This window comes from Ochotona curzoniae, unplaced genomic scaffold (assembly GCF_017591425.1).
Source record: "Ochotona curzoniae isolate NIBS_2020 unplaced genomic scaffold, NIBS_Ocur_1.0 contig_3498, whole genome shotgun sequence".
Lineage (NCBI taxonomy): Eukaryota > Metazoa > Chordata > Mammalia > Lagomorpha > Ochotonidae > Ochotona > Ochotona curzoniae.
In genome coordinates, this window is record NW_024465885.1 from 14,064,439 (window position 1) to 14,085,587 (window position 21,149).

Sequence of the window (21,149 nt, forward strand, 5' to 3'; positions counted from 1 at the left end):
AGCAGGTCTCAGAATTAGGGAGACAAGAGGTATCCGATATAGCTAGGTTGTTGGTGGTGTTAATCTTGCTGGAACCTGTTGCTTATTAGGTCTGAGGGCCATACGGACGTATTTTGACCCATACAATGCCATAATCGATATTATATTCCTGTGGGACCAGTGCAATACACTGAGCTCAGTGAGTTCTCCCCAAGCTCAGCAAATGCACAGCTCACTGTGTCCCCTGCAGTCTTACATTCTTTCCACAAGGTAAGGAATGGTGCCTGATTTACCGCTTCTAGAGTTCTTGACCTGCTGGCCTTCAGCTCTGAGGACTACCAGGGTGGAACCTGTAGGATGTCATGTTGTTGCAGTTCACTGAGCCAGAAATGAGTTCACTCCCAGCTCAGTGCGGGCACAGTCCTGACCCATAGCCTTTGCCTCCTTAAACAAAATGGCACCCGCTTTGGCCATAAGAGGCAGACTTTGCTTTGAAATCCACCCTGTTCCCACACTGCCAGTCTGGGACCTGCCGCTCTGTCTCTGCTCCTGGTCAAATCAAACAGATCAGTAGGATGAGCAGTTCTTTGTCTGGGTTCACCTCCAGAGTTCCCAGTGAACGTCCCTTCCCACCTGTTGTAGGTGGAGTTGAGGTCACCACTCACTGAATGCTGCTGGGGTGTCAATCATTGTAACACCACACCATTGTTTTCACTGCTTTCCTGTGTCTGTCAGTCTCCAGGTGCTCCCTCTGCTGTTGTTCTGTCCTCTCCCATTTCCTGGAATGTGCCCTCTCTGCTTCACACTGACTGATATTTCTCCATCTGTTTAAACATGTCCTTACCCTTTTCTGCCATCTTGATTCTCTGACGTATTGTGTTTTTTAAAAGAGTATCAGAACTTGCCTTTGGACAATAAATAGAAGCACTGTTGCAGGAAAGGGCGATGTTTCTGTGGAGGCTTTAAGCAGCTTGCTGGATTCTAGTCATAGCTCTTAAAGTCACTTGTTCATGTGCTTTAAGTCAGTTAGCCTGTCCAGGTTGTCCTGCCATTTTCTGCAGTATGAGAAGGCTATTAAAGTAGTGTTTGGTGTATAATATGTATATTGTATGTCTCACCTGTCTCTTGTTTTCATTGTTCCATCCTTTCCTTCATTCTCTTCACAGTTGAGTGCCAAATCGTGCAAAGCTCAGGGCAACTGAGATACAATGATTCGTGTTAGATGTTGATTCTATCCCTCTTCCTGTCACTAGTCCCACCCCCCCTTTTTTTTCTTGTGCTTTTGCTCAAAAAAAAGGGGGGGGGGTGGAATGAGCTACATTTCCCTATAGAAATAGTTGCTGTTCTTATACAAAGCTCTGTGGTTTTTGTGGTATGCTTGCAACTGTTAATTTTGGGAATTCATGACCACCAAAAGGTGGCATTATGAAATGGTCAGTAAATGGAAAGGAATAAGAGTATGGTTTCTTTTTTTTTTTTAAGATTTATTTTTATTATTTATTTTTATTGGAAAGGCGGATATACAGAGAGGAGAGACAGAGAGGAAGATCTTCCATCCGATGATTCACTCCCCAAGTGAGCGCAAAGGGTCGATACTATGCCGACCCGAAGCCAGGAGCCTCTTCCGGGTCTCCCACGCGGGTGCAGGGTCCCAAAGCCTTGGGCTGTCCTCGACTGCTTTCCCAGGCCACAGGCAGGGAGCTGGAAGGGAAGCGGGGCTGCCGGGATTAGAACTGGCGCCCATATGGAATCCCGGGCGTGCAAGGCGAGGACCTTTAACCACTTGCGCCACAGCGCCGGGCCCAAGAGTATGGTTTCTAAAGGGATCATTTTTTCATCATAAACTCGTAGAATGTATTTTAACTGATTGTGCACTTTGGTGTACTTGAAATTACACTGCTTTCTCCTGTTCTTTTAGAAAGGATACTGTTTAGTAACATTTTATTGTGATTTCATATAACTACCTCTGAAATAGATGAATGGTCCAAAAATATTTGTGAAATAAGTCATTAACATCGTGTCATTGACAGTGTATGATTAATGGGCTCCATACACCTGAATTCTGTACTCCTTTGTTGATACACTATATGGGAATGAGAAAATTCTGTTGAGGCTTGAATTTTATTTTGTCCTTTATTATTCTTCTTGAAGTATCTGATATGCAGATAATTAAAGGTTGACATTACACTTAAAATTATTTCTGGGACCTGTGTTGTGGCACAGTGTGCTTTAAGCTGTCATGATGCCAGCATCCCATATGAAGCCAATTCAATTCCTGGTTGCTCCGCTTGTGATCCAGCTCCCTGCTAATGGCCTGGAAAGAACAGCAGAAGATGACTTAAATGTTGTATCCCTGTCATCCACATGGAAGACTTGGAGGAAACTCCTGGCTCTTGGTTTCAACCTTAGCTCTGGATCTTTCTCTTTCTCTATCCCTTTCTCTCTGGGACTTTGACTTCCAAAGTCAAAAAAATATTTTATTTATTTTAATTTTTATTTTCAATGATTCTTACAGTTTATTAAGATGGGAAGGATTGAGGACTAGGGATAAGCAAGCGAGGCCATTATTTCCACGCCTCCCTTATCTTCTTCCTATATCTTAGGGGAGAAGGGAGACAAGGGCAGAGGCATCCAGCCTCCCAACCATTGCAGTACCCAGGGATGGGGAATGGGCACCCAATGTCATCCCAGGGTCCCTGATGTGGGGCATGTTCTGAGGGTTCTGTTCAAGTGGTTTGGATAGTTCTGATGTGCTGTCAATCTCTCAGATCTAAGGATGAGAAAATCCTTCCAAGGTTCATTGGCTGACATAGTCCATCCCAGTCTCCATTCACCCAGAAGTTTGCTGTCAAGTTTCCCTGGCATAGTTGATCAATTTGTCCTGTTCTCCTTCCTCTGCTATGGTACAAATGTCCTCCAAAGGCTCCAGCGGGCTGCCTAGTCCCCCATGTGCGTCTACTACACCATCTGCAGTAACTGAAGTGGCCCCGTTCAGACACACGCACTCCACCATTGGATCACAGGTCCCGTCACTCTGCCCATGGTTGGAGTTCTGAGTCCAGCACTTTAGTTGGGGTGACCTTTAAAGAAATCTTCTCTGAGGTGATCCAGACTTGACTCATGTGCGTCTGCCAGTACAGAGATTTAGTTTTAGATGTGATTTCTCCTTACATCTGTATACTGAGGTTTTTATATCCTAACATTGGGACATTTTCTCTGTATGACCACAGAAAATTAATTTATGTAATAAGCTGCAGACCTTATCCACAGTTCTCCACTAGTCCAACTAATGCGCTTTACAGCAAAAAAGCAGATTCCAGCTAGTATATTTTATTTGATTTTCCATCTTTTCTATCTTTATTTTCATGGGGATTAAAAAGAGGAGTTAAAAATTTTTTTTCTTAGTATTTCATGCTGTTGCTGTTTTTAAGTGTGTAGGTTAACTATTTTGTTAAATGTTCCTTAATTTGCCTTATACTTCCTTGTTGTGATTAGATGCAGTTTGGCACTTCGCTTGATCCTAGCCAGAGGGCTGAAAAGGGATAGGTTATGCTATCAACAGAAGTGGTGCTCTGGCCGCACACAACCTGTAGCATCCCTGGCTTCATCTCTGGGCTAAGGTGACAGATCAGGTTTCTCTTCATAATCAATGCATATTTTATGGGAAGACTCTTCAAAATGATATAAGTTCCTGTTATTCATCAAACTAGCATTCACTAGTTTTGGCATCTGTTGATCCATTTCTGAATCTGTAATTATTAAGACAATTGTGATTTGGCGTTTTCCTGCTTTCATCATTTCTTCTGTGTTCATTTTTTCCCCCTGTGGAATAAAGCTTTCCTTTATTTCCTGTTTATAAATTGCATCATATGAGTCCAATGGAATTCTTAGCATTCATACTTATAATCCCTTGCTATCATTTGTTTGTGTGCTCAGATTGGCTCAGATTCCCAGTGGCAGCCTCTTGAGGCTGGTCTCCGTGACCCTTTACGACGTGTTCGTCCTTGTCTAAGTACTACATTAGGTCTAGCACCGGATGTTCTAGATTAATCTTGTACTTGCCCTGCCTCATTCTTGGGAAAAATCATTTCCTGAAGGCACTTTTCCAAAAGCCCTCATTCTTTTAGCAGTGATTGATAGAAAAATTGAGGTCTGACCCATCTGTTTGGACCAATGGGCTATCATGCCCTATAAACAGCCATATTTAGTAAAAGTTGTATATACTCATATATACATATAAATTTGCAAATACGTGTGTGTATCTTAAGTCTGTTTTTATATTTACCCATATTTATTAAAAAGCATGATTTCAGTGCTAGCATGGTGGCTCAATTGACTGATCTTCCCCCTGCAAATGCTAGGCTCCTGTACACATGCCAGTTCATATCCAGGTTGCTCCACTTGCGATTCAGCCCCCTACTTGTGGCCGGGGAAAGTGATAGACCATGTCCCGAGGGCTTGGGACCCTGCTCCTATTTGAGAGTCCCAAAGGAAGCTCCTGGCTCCTGGCTTCAAATCACCTCAGGTCACTTCCGGTTGTTGCAGCTATTTAAAGTGACCCAGAAGATGGAAGATTTCTTTCCGAAAAAAATAAAACAAAACAAAACAGAAAACTTTGAAAAAAATCTGTTCATACTGATGCATTTATTTCTAATTTAATATTATTGATTCCATTCTCCCCTTTTATTATTCATATTTGTAACTTATTTCTCTGATATTATCTGAGAGTTCAAACGTAGGATGGAATTTAAATAGTTTTCTCAATCCATTTATATTTTTCCATGAGAAAATTGAAGATCTCTAATTTCATGGATTTATAAACATTTTGTATCAAGCATTTTGTAACACTGTTTTCCACAAATTTTTCAAGTGTCTATGTATTATTTATTATCCAGTCTAAAACTGGAAAAAAAATTACATGCCACTGACTTTAAACGAAAGGGCTTTGCTATCTGTAGTTTGTGTGTGTTTAGCATCTAAACCAGAGCGTATGCAAGGATACTACAGAACATTAGTGGAGAGGCGGGCGGCTGCTTTTGTGGTTAGAGTACCCACAGTCGTAATGGAGCACCTGAGCCTGCTTCATGCCTCTCATGCCTCTGGCTCCTAGTTCTAGCTTCCCACCTGTGCAAACCTTGGACGGTAGCTAGTGTTGGCTCGGTTGGTTGGGTGCTTGCTATGCAGAGACTCCCGCCACCCATCCATCGCCCTGATGTTCACTTCTTCAAACAAAAAAAATTGTTTTTTTAACTCCTGGAAAATTGAACTAAAAGGTATCTATTTTGGTGCAATATACTTTAAAAAACAAATCTTTTGAGAATTTGCGTAGTTTCAACTATCATGTTGGAATATTCAGTCAGTCTTTATGGATCATGCATTGCTTTACACTTTTGTCTTAGAAGTATGTCTTTTGGGCCCAGCACCATAGCCTAGTGGCTGAAGTCCTCACCTTGCTTGCATCAGGATCCCAAGTGGGGCACCAGTTTGCAGCCCCACTTCCCATCCAGTTCCCTGCCTGTGGCCTAGGAAAGCAGTCAAGGACAGCCCAAAGCCATGGGACCCTGCATCCACATGGGAGGCCGGAAGAGGCTCCTGACGCCTGGCTTCGGATCAGCTCAGCTGTGACCACTGTGGGCCGTTGGAGAGTAAACTATTGGATGGAAGATCTTCTTCTCTGTCTCTCCTTCTCTCTGTCTATCTGACTTTGCAATAAAAGATAAAATAAATCTTTGAAACAAAAAGTCTGTCTTTTGAGCAGTTACATGAAGTGTAATTATTGAGTCAAAAATATATATGTATGTATGTGAATGCCTAGAAAGAACTGCGCTAGATGCTGCCGAACATCTCCTAGATTGAACCAACCGGCATCAGCAGGACAGAGACCACCCAGGTTCTGCATAGCCTTTCAAGCACTGCATTGTCTAGCTTTTTGTCATTTACCAGTTGAATGATAATTGGAAGTAATTTTCCAGTGTAGTTATTTATATTTCTCACTGTTAGCAAGCTGTAGCCTTTTTTCTGATATTGAATTTTTGGTTTTTGTATTTTTTTTAAGATTTATTTTTATTATTTTTTTATTGGAAAGGCGGATATACAGAGAGGAGAGACAGAGAGGAAGATCTTCCATCCGATGATTCACTCCTCTAGTGAGCACAACGGCCAATGCTATGCTGATCTGAAGCCAGGAGCCTCTTCTGGGTCTCCCACGCGGGTGCAGGGTCCCAAAGCTTTGGGCCGTCCTCGACTGCTTTCCTGGGCCACAGGCAGGGAGCTGGAAGGGAAGTGGGGCTGCCGGGATAGAACCGGCGCCCATATGGGATCCCGGGTGTGCAAGGTGAGGACCTTAACCACTTGCGCCACCATGCCGGGCCCGGTTTTTGTATTTTTGATTTGTCTTTTGTCCAGTTTTGTATCTTCTAGTGATTTTTTTTGTCTGCATGTGATACGTGTTGTAAATAGATTTTGTTAGCTTGTCAGTTATCTTTTGCTTTCAAATTTGTGTAAGAATGTGTTTAGGGTGTTGGCTGTTTGCTTTTACCACGGTGGCTTTTTGTACTGTAACTGTCCTCAGATGTCTTCTATTGAGTCTGCTTTCTAAATCCTACAAACCTTCCCCTGATACCCCAAATGTACCTACTTATATCATTATATGGTTTTATGTTTTTAGATTTTGATCCCCGGTGTAATGGGGTTTTTTTCTTTTGTAGGATATGAAGCACATATGTCATGATTTTTCCCAGATGGCTGACCAGTTGTTTCACCACTGAGGTTCTAAAGTTCACCTTTGCAAGGGATGCTTGGAGTGTTGGTTAAGATGCTGCTTGGGTGCCCGTATCCTCTGTTGGAGGGCCTGGTTCAGGTGCTTGCCCTGCCTGTGACCCAGCTTCCTGTCACTGCAGCCAGGGAGGCAGCTGGTGATGTGCAGGTCCTTGCCACCTACGCAGAACACCCACACTGAGTCCCTAGCTCTCGGCATTCTCCTGGCCCAGCCCTGGCAAGTGTGGATATTTAGGGAGTGAACCAAAGGCTGGGATTCTGTTTCTAATTTTCTGCTTTTCAAATTAAATAAATGAAAAGTTTCTTTGCCCTGGTGGCTTAATGTACTATCTATATCCTATACTAAAGATATATACTATACTTAGTATATACCAGACTTTCAGGGATGCCTTAAGCATCATCTTATGTAGGATTGACACATGTTTTTAATATTTTTATCCCCAAATATCTTCTCTTTGTTTCTACTGTGAGTGAAAATGGTTTTGTATTGCCATTATATCCTGGCTATTTTCTGAAAGTACCAGCATTAGATTTTCATATGTTGATTTTGCAGGATCTTGCTACTTTATTATTTTTTTGTTTTGTTTGACTTAGACTTTTCATTTACTTAAATCACTTCTCAAGAACTTTCAGATAAAATCACATTTGCAAATAGATGATTTTACTTGGTATTTTTCTACTTTTCGGCTGTAATTGATATCTCATATCTCATGCATTGACTAATTCATCCAGTCTAATGCTGTGTCAAATAATACTGGAGACAGCAGCCATGTTTATTTTGATCTTAGAGGAAGTATTATGGAAATGTCTTAGCTTTGGTGATAAGAGAACATCATCAGACTTGGTGGCTTACAGAGGACAGCAGTAATTTGATTTTTTACAGAAGAGGCTAGAATGTTCAGATCTGGGTGCCAGCCAGTTCACCCCCTGTAGATAATCCCCTTCCTGCTCTGTCGTCTCAAGGGAGGATTTGGGGGAAGGGTGAGAGAGAGCAAGCCTTCTCAGGTCTCTTCTTAGGGAATTGATTGTAGTGGATCAGTACTCTGCCCTGTGGTCTCATGGAACTTCAGTTACCTTCCTGAAGGCCCTGTTTCTAAATGCAGTCATATTGGGGTGGGGGACCTAAGTATATGAATTTTGGGAAGCACAAATAGTCAATCAAAAAAGTGTTCATTTGTTTTGGGAAGCTTTTTAAACATCAGTAGAGTGGTTTTACTCCTTAAATCTATAAAATATTGCATTAGTCAGTTCCCTTACATTGAACCAACATTGCATTCCTGGGATAAATATCATTTGATCATAGTCATATATATGCATATATATATACACACACACACACATATATGTATATACACACACATGAAGAAGATGAGAGATATTTCGCATCTACCTAGGTCGTTCCCCAAGGGGCTGGCAGTTGGAAACTCAGTCCAAATCTGCCACATTATGTGGTGGCAGGTACTCAGTTACTTGGACCATTACCTGTCAATTACAGGATATGCATTAAAAAGGAATTTGGAATAGGAAGTGAGCCAGGACTTAAACTCAACCACTCTAATATGGGTGTGGACATCCCAAGGGGAGGGTTTTTTTTTTCTTTAATTTGTTTTAAGACTTAATTTTACTGGGAAGTCAGATATACAGAGAGGAAGAGAGAAAATCTTCCGTGTGTTGATTTACTCCCCAAGTGACCTCAATGGGCAGAGCTCTGCCTGTCTGAAACCAGGAGTCTCTTCTGGGCCTCTTATGTGGATGCAGGGTCCCAAAGCTTTGAGCCATCCTTGACTGCTTTCCCAGGCCACAGGCAGGGAGCTGGATGGGAAGTAGGACTGCAGGGATTAGAACCTGTGCCCAGGGCCCAGCGCAGTGGTGCAGTGGTTAAGGTCCTCACCTAGCACGCCCGGGATCCCATATGGGCGCCGGTTCTAATCCCTGCAGCCCTGCTTCCCTTCCAGCTCCCTGCCTGTGGCCCAGGAGAGCAGCCGAGGACGGCCCAAAGCTTTGGGACCCTGCACCCGCGTGGGAGACCCAGAAGAGGCTCCTGGCTTTGGATCGGCATAGCATCGGCCGTTGTGCTCACTTGGGGAGTGAATCATTGGACGGAAGATCTTCCTCTCTGTCTCTCCTCTCTGTATATCCACCTTTCCAATAAAAAATAATAAAAATAAATCTTTATAATAAAAAAAAGAACCTGTGCCCATATGGGATCCTGGCAGGTGCAAGGTAAAGACTTTAGCTGCTAAGTTATAGCAATGGGTCCAGCTTTTTTTGTTTTTAAATTATTATAAAGAGAAAAGATTCAATTTCACTCAAGTAATTCTAAGAATAAAAATGATACTTCCCCTATTCCTCCCCTTTTAAAAAAATTTTTAGTATAAAATGATTTACACTATAGTGAAAGGCTTAACATTCTACATAATAGTTTAATAAATAAAAAAAGTCATAGTTCAACAAGAAAAGCAGTAGTCAGACAATGTGCATTTCATGATAATAGAGCAATTTGAACTATATAAAGTTTGATAAAACTATATGTAATAGCACTGATAGACATTCTTTTTATTTATTTTGGACCCACACGCAGGGGAGAACATGTCATTATTTTTCTGTGTCTGCCATATTTCACTCAATATGGTGCCTCAGATTTTAGCCATTTTGGTACAAATGATTGAATTTCATTCTTTTTATAGCTGAATGATAATTTGTTGTCTACACACACCCCCACACATGCACACACATTTTGTCTGTCCATCTGTTTAGCCAGTTCCTTGGTCAATTCCAAGGTTTGGGTGTTGTAAACAGTGCTGCTAGAAATGTGGGGTGCAGGTGTTTCTTTGATGCCGTTTGTCTGTGCCTTTTATGTAGATACCCTTGTGATATTCCCAGAACATAAGTCAAGTTTTCTAGTTTTAAAGAAGCCTCTATACTGTTCAGTGTATGTGTTGCGAGTACAAGCAGTGTCCGTACTGTTGATCACAGTGGTTGTGTTGATGCACATTCCCACTAACGGTATGTAAGAGTTCCTCTTTTGGGAAACCTTTATTGTGGCATAGCAGGTAAAGCTGATGCCTATGATGTTACCATCTGTTATGGGCATCAGTTTTGCTTCTGGCTTTGGCCTGGCACAGCCATAGCTTTTGGGGTCATTGGGGAGTGCACCAGCCCTGTCTTTCTCTCTGTGTCTCCCTCTCTTTTTCTGTAACTGAACTTTTCAAGCCTTGTAAAACAAGTTCCCTTTTGTCCGTACCCTTGTTAGCTATTTGTTGCTCTGTCTTTTGGGTAATGGTCATTCTGACATGGATGAGATGATAATGCATTGTGCTTTTGATGTTGAACTTTGTTTTGTTTTGGCTGTTTTTATTCTTTTGAGATCCAGTCTATTGAGTTTCCTTGTCCATTTCTTAACTTGATTGGTTGTATTTTTTGTTGTTGAGCTTTTCAGTTTGCTGATATATTCTCAGCATTAATCCTTTATAGGATAGGCAGCTTACAAATATTTTCGCCCATTCTGTTTAGTGTCTTTTCACTCAACTGAGTCCTTTACTATGCAGAAGCTTTGGATATAGTTCATTTGTCTTGTGTTATCTTTGTTGCCTATGCTTTAGGGATCTTTTCTAAGAATTTATTACTGAAACCAATGGCTTCAAGTTTTTTCCTTTCAGTTTCTTACAGCAACTTCAACTCCACCTGACGTTGATTTTTTTTTAAATATGGTTGATATGTACAAGATCTAAGATTTTTCTTTTGCATGTATACATCCAGTTTTGCCAGCGATTGTCCTATCTTCACTTTTTGTCTAGGCACTTGTGTCAAAGATCAGTTGTCTGTATATACATAGATTAATTTCTGAGCTCTCTATTTGGTTCTGTTGAGCCTTAAGGTGGTTTTTAATGCAGTATCATGCTGTTTTAATCGCTGTATCTTTGTTGTATTGTTTGAAGTTGGGTGTTGTGATGCTTCTAGCTTGATTTCTTTTGCTCAGGCCTACTTTGGCTGTTCCAAGTCTTTTGTGATTCTATATCTTAATCACTGCCCCAAACAGACACCCTTTTATTATGATGGGTTTCTGATTTCTAATATTATTTCTATTATTTAGCTTTCTGCATTATTCTCTGCCTTAACACGACATTACCAGAAAGCAAGGTCAGAAGCAGGGCAGCCATGGTGTGAACCAACACTGTTGTGGCATCTCAAGTAGGATCCAAACACAACTTTCGTGGCCAGGAATGGTCAGGCTGGTTAGGGAAGAAATGTGAAAAATAGTGAAGCTTTGTCTCTAGTAATGGTATTATCCCTACAAAATGTCTGTTTTTGTTTTTTTAAGACTTAGTTTTTATTGTTATTGGAAAGAGATTTACAGAGAGGAGAGACAGAAAAATCTTATGTCTGTTGGTTCATTCTCCAAGTGGCTGCAATAACTGGAGCTGACCCAATTCGAAGTCAGGAGCTGTCCTCTGGTCTTCCGTGCAAGTGCAGAGTCCACGGCTTTGGCCCATCCTTTGTTGCTTTCCCAGGCCACAAGCTGGGTTGGAATTGGAACAATCAGAACATGAATTAGTGTCTACAGGGAATCCTGGCGTGTGCAAGGAGAAGAGCCAGTGGGCCATTTTGTTGGGCCCTTGCACTAATGTTTTGAGACAGGTTATTAAGAAATTGACAGCTATCTCATTTTGTATCATTTAGTGGAATAGACTTTTAGAGAAAGCTAGCCACATCAAGAATTGCCATTGGTAAGCCTTCCAGTGAGTGTGAAAAGATTGTCATCGTCTAAGTAGTGAGAAGTGTGCTTATCCAGAAAAACTTTGAAAATGTCTTGGTATGCTACGTATGTCTCACCTGTGATGCCTGGCAACATGTTTGCTTTTGCTTTTTTGGATGAGGTACGCACATTATTATGACTTGTTGCTTTGTATGTTAGCATACTTGGCATGAGTAACTACCAGCTCTTTTAAAAGACAGTCAGCTTAATAAGAGCCAGAACTTTGAATTGCCATCTTCTCACAGCAAGTGAAGTTGTCATGTATTCATAAAACTTATGGTTTTCCAGAAGATAGTTCTCAAACTGTTCAGTTAAAGTGGAAGTTTTACAAGAAAGAGGGAAAGTCCATTCAGGAAAATTGATGGGAAGCATTTGCATTACTTTGTGTTTGGTCCATCTGAATGCCCTGAACGTTGCTATTGGTTCTTTCGGTCATCATCATGGATAGTTATAAAAATGTGTGCTCTCTTGTCGAATCTGCAGTTCTGGAAGGGGTGCTTGCATAGACAACTTTACTTATTTTTATAAGTAAAGAATGGAAATTTTAAAAGTAACTGCACCCCCTTCCTGAACTTTGGATTCGTAAATATATCTTAAGAATCCCATATGAGAAAACACCTTGAAAGACAGAAGAAGGTGTATTAGGAAGACATTTATTTATTATGTATATCCATTATTTAAGCAATAGACACTGTTATATAGAAAAACTGGAAGCAACTTAATTTTCCACAGTACAGACAAGGTTAAGGTATATATAGTTACACGTAACCAGTTTTCAACTTTACTAATTGTCTCCTATGAGCCATGGTCTATGACTTGTGTTGTGATAATTGTATAGGTTTCTATATCTAGAAGAATTTCTGGGCCACTGACTTAAACAGGTTCAGCTTTTGTACATACTGCTGAATGCTTTTGTCGTTGAACTGGTTGATACCCAGCATCAGGGTGTGAGTTGCAGTTAGTGTTCCCTGTTTTTCTCCTTATATTTCTGTATATATTCTGGGGAGGGACTCTTTTTAGAGATTAGTATTACAAATATCTTCTCCCTTTCTGTGATCTGCCATGTTACCACTTTAGTGATCATTTGATTATCATATATTAATTGAACTTAATTTTAACATAGGTCAACTTATTTTTCATTTATGGTTGGTCCTTTATGTATTGTATCTATTTTGTACAATTTTGCTTATTCTTAGGTTATAAAGATTTTTTGTTTTGATAAGTTTTACATAGTTGATTAGGACACAAAGGGTCAAGGGCTACAGGAAGGTGGGTAATACCATTGTTCTATACTAATATCATTTTTTTCTCTGTATCTTGGGTAAGAGGAGAAACAAAGGGAGAAGCCCCACCCAACATCCCACCCATCCCAGGGTCCCTGATGTGGGGCATGCTCTGAGGGTCCTGCTCAAGCAATTTTGATAGTTCAGCAGTTCTGAATTGCTGCCAATCTCATCATTCCAAGCACAATGAAATCTCTTCAGAATCCACTCACTGACGTGCTCTCTTAGCTCCCCAACCAGGCCTATTCTCAGCCCTAGATTACACGCGTGCCAGTGGTTGCTCTGACCCAGCTGGCCTAGCTCCTCACCTGTCTCAGCCTTTGCCTTCGATGCTGTGGCCTAGTATCCCTGGCTCATGCAGACTAGTCGGTGTAAGAACCTAGCTCGGCATGACCTGTCCTCCTTCCTGATTTCTGTTCTTCCTTGTTAGTTGAGGTTTGCTTGGCCCTGCCTGGTCCACCCCTTTCCAGTTGCAGCTCAGCCCACCCCACATCCAGTTTTAGGATGCACATTTGGGTGCTGCTACCTTGATCTGGCCAGGCTGTTGTCAGTTCTCTTACCTGTAAGTAATGACAGGTTCCATGGTCACATCTAGCTCTGCCCATCACCACCCCAACTCGTGAGTGGGACTTGTATTTCCACAGGGTTAGGCCCACACTTCCCCACAGAATCTACGCCTGGACCTTGTTCTCTTGCGTGGTGGTTAGTGTCTTGACCCTGCCAAATGTGACCCTCTGTTCCACTACTCAGTCAAATACTGGTACCTAGCCCTACCAGACAGGCCCCCAACCATAGCTTTCGTGTGGACTGGTGTGTGGCAGTCAGGGATGCTGTATGCTAACAGCCCATCTCAGAATTCCCAAGTGGGCTCTTGAATCAGTCTGGTCCAGATAAATCTTGTGGACTCTCCCCTCCAAACCACCACATCTAAGTCCCCACACTTGCAAACAAGTTCCATGACCCCTTCGCTGAGAATCACCCAGAATTCATCCCTCACCTACACTCACACTGGCCTTATCCATGGATGTCCCTAGGCAGCAATTACATACCCTAAAAACCCTAGAACTCTCCACCAGGCGGCCAGCAGGCAGAGTCTGGTGCCGGTTACGCACACTGGCCGCCCAAAGCCTAGGATTTGCTCACTGTGTGGCAGAAGTGACCATGGCCTGAATCCCCAGCGTTGGGTTCGGCCGGCTAGGGTACCCCCTGCAGTAGCCACGCTACAGGGGGCTGCTTTCGCCCCAGCTCCACAGCTGAACTGAAGATATTCTTAAGGTTTTCTTCTTAAAAGTTTACTTTATTCTCTTCTACACATATTGCCTTCAGGTCCTCCAAATTTTATTTTTTATGCATATCTGAGGTAGTAGTAAAAATCTCATGATATATTTTTATGTGAGGTCCTTATTTAATGATGTACAGTTGGGATAGGTATTTGGCACTTTGAGACATATTAGATTGAAGTGCCTGCCTCTTCTCCAGACTCCATCCTCCTGCTGCTGCATACCTTGCAAGGAAGTGAAGGTGGTGTGAGTGATCTGGCTTTTGCAGACTTTTGGGGGACATACCCAGGTTGAATTCCTGGCTCATTCCTTCATTTCCAGTTAGTGTAGAAGGAGGGTTACTAGCAGATGAGGGTTTCTGGCACACATGTACTCTGTATCCCCTTTGTCCTCTTTCCCTTCGGCCCTGTGTCTATTTGCATCTCAGGCAAATGAAAGAGTAGTGGTGTTGTTTTAATATGTAACTGCCAGATGTTGTTTAAGAAAAATAGCACTGAAGTAGACACTTCCTAAAATCAGAATGTACAATGACTTCATGATATGTTAGAAAAAACATTTTAATAGTATACATTGAGCAACTATAACCCTAAAAATCTGAGATTGACTGCTCTGAAATCTGAATCTTCTTGTGTAAGATGCAGCAGCGAAGCGTGATCTGCAGCACTGCCAGTCCCAGGTACTTCAGGTTCAGGATACTCAGCCTGTAGACACCAGTTTATTAAGTTACGGTGTAAGAGGAATCTTGGGAAGACTTTCTAGTCTTTCCAAAAGACAACACAATCTATACTCCAAGTCAGAGGTTAATCTGAACAGTTCTATCTTGTTCTGGCCTGCCGAACTACCACAAAAAGCAGTGATGCTTAAAGCCTGACTTTTTAAAGAAACAACTGCTGCAAGAGGCATCATTGAAAGGTAGTGTCTATTCTGTGAATGTATTTGGGCACCACAATGACTTGTGTGTTTTAGATGCCCCAGTCATGCATTTGGCATAACCCACTTTGTTCAAGTTTCTGATGCCAGCACTGTACCCGTCTCATTTCAGCTGTGAATCCCAAGCATCTGCCAAGCGCAGTGCTTTAGTATGCAGAGTCGATGTCAACAAATGAACTCCTTTGAGGATTCCCAGTTTTGTTTTCCAAACTGGAGGGCTTTTACTAGGTACTGAACACCTTGCCCATCTGTTTATCTCCAAACATTGGTGTTCTTAATTTAAACCAGCAACACACTTCCCCCTTTTAGGTGGAGAGGACTCTACCTCGTTTTCATAAATTGCAGGTTTCTAACAGGAGCATGGCTCTGTGGCACATCTCTCAGTAGGTGGAATGAATTCCAGTTTAGTTGAGAACATAAATCAGGTTTAAAGTTTTTTAAAAAGTGTTAACTCCACTTCTGGTCTGTCTGAATCGGATCTCTCTCTTTTCTGTTGGATATGGAATGTTTCCCAGAGTTTATCTTCTAGAGTTTGATTGGCTGGTGTTCATCTTCCAAAATGTGGTTTAATGTCAACATTGGAAGAAATATGGACACTTTAAAATCCAAGTTCTATGCAAGTCGGTATAAAGTCATTGCCAACACCACCTAGACAAGTAAAATGAGTGAAATGGACTAGGCATAAGAAAAATAACAACATTGTCATGATGTTATATTTGAACTTCAGGATTGGGGAGAGTGTGGAGTGTTTAGCTGTGACAAATTGGAATGTGATTTTCTTTTTGAAAGAGGGCAGTCACTACTTAGGTACATCCCTCTGGAAAACTGGCATAAGTTTCCTTTTTTTCTTTCTCGTGATTTCTAAAAGAGCCAGAAAATTGAAATTTATGCATATTTTTGAAATCTTGGCAACTAATTTAAACATTTTGAAAGAGCATATGGCCCTAGATTGTACAAGTCTAGAGGCCAAGCAAAACACGTCTGTGGACTGAGTTAGGCTCCAAGCTGAGATGCCAACTTCCTGCAGATGGGACCATCCTGAAGCAGGGTTTTCTTACAATATTCTAAAGCAAATTGCTGGTAGTATTGGCTTTCTTTTACTTCGTAGCAAATTACAGCAAACTTAGCCTGGCTGACATACACACGGAGTTTTGCAGTATGTGTGGATGAGAACTGTGGCATGATATGAGTTGATTGCGTTCTGTTTTGTTTCTCATAAGGGTGCAACAAAGATGTCAGCTAGGGAAACAAATCTCATCTGAGGCTCAAGTTTCTCTTTGAGGTTCACTGACTGGTGGAATGCATTTTCTTACAGTTGTGTCCCATTTTGCCTTAATTTCTGGCCAGAATCTGCTCTGGCTCCCTAGAGGCTGCGTACAGTGGCCCCCAGAGGCGATCAACACAGATGTTCATGTCCTTCTAAGTCAGCTGGTGTGTGCTGCTTCTTTACAATTCTGCAGTCAACTGGAGAAAACAACACGCTTGGAAAGGTCATGTCTTGTCAGGTCAGGCCTGATGCTAGAATCTCTTTTTTTTTTTTTTGCCATTATGTTACATGCAGTTATTTAGAAACTAAAATGTCAGGAGATATGGCTAAAAAAAAGTACTGGAGAAGCATAAAAAGATCATGAACCAAAGGAAAAATTCTTAATGTGTTTGAAAAATTCGGCTTTGAAACAGTATAATACTTTTACAAAAGCAGAAGGCCAGTGAAGCAGAATAGAAACCGAAGAAGAGAACCCACACATACACAGTCAGTTAATCTTTGACAGAAAAACAGAAAAATCCACAGGAAAAAGTCTGAGCTTGTCAACAGATGCTCTTGGGACTGTTGGATACCCGCTTACAGAGGTAAGAAACAAGACCTCCACTTTATGGTTTATACACAGATAAGCTCCAAGTGGACCAAGGACCTAAATCTGCACCCAGAAACCATCAAACCATTAGGGAAAAACTAAGAAGCACTCTACGAGAGATAAACATTGGTAGAGACTTAGAAAAGTCACCAAGTGCCCAACTCTGTAGCCTAGCTGCTAAAATCCTCACCTTGCATGTGCTGGGATCCCATATGGGTGCTGGTTCTAATCCCAGCAGCCCCGCTTCCTATCCTGCTCCCTGCTTGTGGCCTGGGAAAGCAGTCAAGCATGGCCCGAAGCCTTGGGACCCTGCAATCAGGGGAGATCCGAAAGAAGCTCTTGGCTCCTACCTTCGCATCAGCACAGCTCTGGCCTTTGCAGTCATTTGGGGAGTGAATCAATGGACAGAAGATCTGCCTTTCTGTCTCTCCTCCACTCTGTATATATCACTTTCCAATAAAAATAAATAAATCTTTAAAAAAAAGAAAATTCACCAAAAGCCCAACAAATCAAGCCAAAATAAAAAAAATTTCTGTACAGCAAAGAAAATTATCAACAAAGTGAAGCAACCAACAAAATTGGAAAAAAATCTTTGCACATTGCACAACAGAGAACTAGTATCTAGGATTTAAAAAGATCTTCGGAAATTCAATGACAGCAATATAAACAACACTGTGAAGAAACGACAAAGGAAATGAGTGGGCATGTTTGAAAATGTACCATAGGACCCAGCTATCCCACACTATGCATTATCAAAGGCATGGAAACAGATGTCTGTTGAAAGAGGAATGAACAAAGAGAGCATGGCACATCTCCAGGAAATACTACTCGCCCATTAAAAAGAATGGAATTCTATCTTTTACAACAAAATGGTCCCAACTGGAGACCGTTATGCTCAGTGACAAAAGTAAATCCCAAAGACAAATACATATTCTCTCTGACGTAAGGCAACCTTCCTGCAAAATACAGGATTAATAGACATATAGGGAGACCTGTAAAATCATGTAGTCTCACAGATGAACTGTGTAACGGAGATGAGCATACTGGGAAGTGAGGACACGTCGCAGTCTGCATCTTTACTCTGTAATAAAAGGAGATTGCCTAGTGAGACACTCAAATATATCACAATAATATGATACTAGACGTTCTTCCTTTGTCTATACTTATGCCGTGATGAACTTAAATAGTAGAATGTTATACTTATAGCACTTACTAAAGGGCTGTACCATTGTTACAGGGGACATAGGTAGGAGCGGAAAGTGGAAGTCCCGAATCATGAATCATGAATCATGGACAAAGGTCAGCTTTGTATTTAGCCTGGAAGATAACAAGTTACTAGCTTCTTTTATCCCTACTATTCCTGGAGCTGGAGAAATCCTTGGTTCAGCCTGTTGAGCAGTTTGTTAGCAGCGTGTGCTAAACTTAGGTGGAGAGTGTGATGAAGGAACAGGCAAATGAACAATATCAAGTTTGTGTGTATGTGCAGACACATATACTCTCATTTCATGGTATCTACAAGCTTAAGATGCATACAGTATTTGCATTTATCAGATGGAAATTGCTAAGCAGAGGCACCCCTAAAACGTTCAGTGTTTCTCTGTATATTATAAAATTCAATAGGGTAATTTGCTGTACTTCTTAATCCGTTGTCTCAAGAGTTTTTACAGATTGTAAAATGATCCTGGACTAAATGGTTTATTTGAATTAAAGACTGACACAAGGTTAACTATAGTCATAACAATTTGGTATAACTTTTGGAAAACAGCATGGTTCTGTAAATGCAACTCAGAGAATGTGGCATCACCAGTCATTTGATATTTATTGTTAATTTTTGTTATAACAATTCTAATCATATGTTGTGGTATCTTGCTGTAGTTTTAATACTTGTTTCCCTAAAAACGAACCTTCTTGTCATTCTTTATGTGTTTACTTGCCATTAGTTTGCCTTACCTGTTCAAATCATATTCCCATTAAAGTATTAATTTTATCAGAGATCTTTATATATTCTAGATTCCTTTCCTTTATTAGATGTTTTACAAAGAAATCGCTCCTAATGCTAGAATCCAAAGCTTTTTCCATTTTTGTTTGCTTTTGAAACTGTATATTGAGCGCTTAGAATTAGGCCCGCAGTATGCAATGGCTTGTATTATGAAATAGTTTCCAGTTCATTTTGTTTTTCTGTATTTATTTACAGCTGGTTTGGTGCTTTTGCTGAAGGAGCCATCTTTTTCTGTTGAGTTGCTTTGAATATTTGTCAGAATTCAATTTACCATTTCCATATCTATATACCATATCCATATATCATGTTTATTTGGACTGTCTTCTGTTCTGGATAGATTGATAAATATTGATAGATATGTGTTTTTTATATTCCTTACAATATATCATACTATTTTAATTACTGTAGTTTTATAGTACATTTAAAAAGCAGGTCATAGAAATCCTTCAGTTTTCTTCTTTACTGATTGTGCCTTTTCTTTGCATTCCCATGTAAAATGTAAGATCAGCTCATGAATTTCTTTTTATTAAAAAGCACACTGGGAATTTTATGGGGATTGCTTTGAATTAGTATATCCGTGTTGGCAGGATTGACATCTGAACAGTATTGAGCCTTCCCTTTCACTAACTTGGTTGTATCTACTTACCTGTTGCATTATTACTTTTCCTCAGTAGTGGTTTATATTTTCCAATGAACTGATTTTTAAACTTATTTGTAAAAATGTATTCCTAAATATTTTCCACTGTTATTAGTTTTAAAAACTATGTCAGGTTGATGCTAACATCTGAAAATATAACTGATTTTTGTATATTGGTTCTGTGACTTTGCTAAGTTTATATACTAGTTCTGGTTTTCATTGATTCCTTAGGATTTTCTACTGAGAAGATCAAATATCATCCTTGAAAATGGTATTTATAAACGGTTATATTACTGTTATTTGTGTGAAAGTAGCACTGCTGCAAGTTAAAATCTTTGGAACTGTTTACTCTGAATTTGTTAGACAAGTTAACAGGTCCATAGGAAAATTTATTTTTTACCAATTGGAGTGTGATACTTTTATTAATCATTCTTTTATCTTAGTATACTTAGATCTATGCTGAGAATATGTAACTTTACATGTTAACACATTGAAGACTGTTAGATTCATAAACATTTGGGGGTAGTTCAGAAAGTTCATGGGGAATGCTTGTTTTCTTTCTTAAAGATTTACTTATTGTTGGAAAGACACAGGAGGGAGAGATGGGGAAATCCTGCCTGCTTATCTGTTTATTCAATGGCTGCTGTGACTAGGGCTTGTCCAGACTGAAACTAAGAACCCAGAAATCCATTTGGGTCTCCCACTTGGGTGCAAGGGCCCAAGTACTTTGGCCATTCTCCACTGCCTTTCCAGACATGTTAGCAAGGAGCTGGATCAGAAGTGGAGCCATCTGGACTCAGATAACTCTAATATATGAACAGATGCTGGCATTGCAAGCAGTGGCTTCATTAGCTGTGTCACAGTGCCAGCCCCTATGATAACATGTTTTTTTAAGATTTATTTTTATTGCAAAGGCAGATTAGTAGAGAAAAAGAGACACAGAAAGATCTTGCATCCACTGATTCCTGCCCTAAGTGGATGCAATGGCTGGAACTGAGCTGATCCAAAGCCAGGAGCTAGGAGCGAAGGTCTTCTTCCAGGTCTTCCATGCGAATGCAGTCAAAAGGCCTTGGGCTATTCCCAACTGCTTTCTGAGGCCACAAGCAAGGAAGTAGATGGAAACTGGAGCGGCCAAGACAAGAACCAGCACCCATATGGGGATCCCAGGCATGCAAAGCGAGGACTTCAGCCACTAGGCTACCTCGCTGGGCCATGACATCTTTTAATCCTATTTTTCCATGGACATTTTGAAGTACCCTTATACACGTAAGTGAAATTCAAAGAAAAAGCTGTGTATGGAAGGTTGTGTTGTCAGGTACTATATTTACCAAAAGGAACTGATTAGAATTGAAAAAAGTGTTTGAGGTGTATACTAAAGTGCAAAGTCTAGGGGTGTCCTGGTAAAGGCTTGTAAAGAAAGCAATAGACTTCTTCCTGTCTATGTGAAATGCGCGAAGTTTTTTTTTTTTTGATTCTTTTAAAAACTGTATATTTGGTTCTCAGAAAATTGAGTCTTTTTAAGTGCAGTGATACCTCTACTGTTGTTTTCCGTGTGAATCAATTGAATTGCTATTGCTTAGCATTTGTTTTTTTTTCCTTTCTCCAGAATAATATGATTTCAAATCATTAAACATTCTACCCATTATTTCGTA

The 21,149-nt window shown here is 40.7% G+C and overlaps 1 protein-coding gene across 1 annotated transcript in view; it reads left to right on the plus strand.

The window, feature by feature from the left end:
• The window catches only part of DCBLD2 (discoidin, CUB and LCCL domain containing 2), an 83,858-nt gene that overhangs the window by 25,459 nt on the left and 37,250 nt on the right, over window positions 1–21,149 (plus strand). The window lies entirely within an intron of this gene.